The sequence below is a fragment of the Arachis duranensis genome, chromosome 4 (assembly GCF_000817695.3).
Source record: "Arachis duranensis cultivar V14167 chromosome 4, aradu.V14167.gnm2.J7QH, whole genome shotgun sequence".
Taxonomy (NCBI): domain Eukaryota; kingdom Viridiplantae; phylum Streptophyta; class Magnoliopsida; order Fabales; family Fabaceae; genus Arachis; species Arachis duranensis.
This window is the reverse complement of record NC_029775.3, coordinates 46,042,560-46,044,312: the sequence shown is the minus strand read 5'-3', so window position 1 is coordinate 46,044,312 and position 1,753 is coordinate 46,042,560. Positions and strand designations below refer to the sequence as shown.

The window sequence follows — 1,753 nt, the reverse complement described above, 5'->3', positions numbered from 1 at the left end:
ACTTTGAGAAATCATCTTGACTTGCTGAGTCAATATTTGTTCTGAGCCAATATGGCATTCAGAGTATCAATCTCAAGAACTCCTTTCTTTTGATTCGTCCGATTGTTCACAGGATTCCTTTCAGAAGTGTACATGAATTGGTTATTTGCAACCATTTCAATGAGTTCCTGAGCTTCTGCAGGCATCTTCTTCAGATGAAGAGATCCTCCAGCAGAGCTGTCCAATGACATCTTGGACAGTTCAGATAGACCATCATAGAAGATACCTATGATGCTCCATTCAGAAAGCATGTCAAAAGGACACTTTCTAATCAATTGTTTGTATCTTTCCCAAGCTTCATAAAGGGATTCACCTTCCTTCTGTCTGAAGGTTTGGACTTCTACTCTAAGCTTACTCAATTTTTGAGGTGGAAAGAACTTTGCCAAGAAGTCATTGACTATCTTTTCCCAAGAGTTCAGGCTTTCTTTAGGTTGCGAGTCCAACCATATCCTAGCTCTGTCTCTTACAGCAAAAGGGAATAGCATAAGTCTGTAGACCTCAGGGTCAACCCCATTGGTCTTGACAGTGTTGAGGCTTAAGCTCAAAGTTGTTTGCTCCAATGGCAGGGATAGAGATGCTTCTCCCATAGAAGTCGGGAGTAGGTGCAGTAAAGTCACCCAGCACCTTCCTTGCATTGTTGGCATTGTTGTTGTTTTCGGCTGCCATGTCTTCTTCTTGTTTGAAGATTTCTGTTAGGTCCTCTACAGAGAGTAGTGCTTTAGCTTCTCTTAGATTTCGCTTCAAGGTCCTTTCAGGTTCAGGGTCAGCCTCAACAAGAATGCTTTTGTCTTTGCTCATGCTCATATGAAAGAGAAGAGAACAAGAAAATATGGAATCCTCTATGTCACAATATAGAGATTCCTTGAGGTGTCAGAGGAAAAGAAAAATAGAAGGAGAAGGTAGAAGAATTCGAACTTATCAAGGGAGATGGAGTTCGAATTGTTGATAGTGGAGGAGTGTTAGTCCATAAATAGAAGGATGTGAGAAGAGGGGAAGAATTTTTTAAATTAAATTAAAAGATTTTGAAGAAATTTTGAAAAATTAAAGAATGATTTTCGGAAACTAAGAGTGGAAAAGGAATTAAGTGATTTTTGAAAAAGATATTGAAATAAGAAATAAAAAAGATATGATTTGAAAACTATTTTGAAAAATATGTGATTAAGAAGATATGATTGAAAAGTTATGGTTTTAAAAAGAAATGATTGAAAAGATATGATTGAAAAACAATTTAAAAAGATTTGATTTTTAAAATTAATGACTTGGATAATGGTGAACGAAATTGCAATCACACTTTTGCAATTCCGCACAACTAACCAGTAAGTGCACTGGGTCGTCCAAGTAATACCTTACATGAGTAAGGGTCGATCCCACGGAGATTGTTGGCTTGAAGCAAGCTATGGTTATCTTGTAACTCTTAGTCAGGATATCAATAATTCTCAGGTTTAATTGTGAAAAGTAAAAGAACATGAAATAAATACTTGTTTTACAGTAATGGAGAACAGGTTGAGGTTTTGGAGGTGCTCTATCTTCTGAATCCCTGCTTTCCTACAGTCTTCTTCTTCAGGCACGCAAGGCTCCTTCCATGGCAAGCTGTATGTAGGGTTTCACCGTTGTCAATGGCTACCTCCCATCCTCTCAGTGAAAATGTTCAACGCGCTCTGTCACAGCACGGCTAATCATCTGTCGGTTCTCAATCAGGTTGGAATAGAATCCA

At 38.2% G+C, this 1,753-nt stretch overlaps 1 non-coding gene across 1 annotated transcript; it reads left to right on the top strand.

Moving 5' to 3' along the window:
• The first annotated feature begins 284 nt into the window (after positions 1 to 284).
• On the top strand, positions 285 to 392 carry LOC127747163 (small nucleolar RNA R71). The gene has a single exon (XR_008008967.1). It is a non-coding gene; the product is annotated as a small nucleolar RNA R71 (small nucleolar RNA).
• The last annotated feature ends 1,361 nt before the right edge of the window (positions 393 to 1,753 follow it).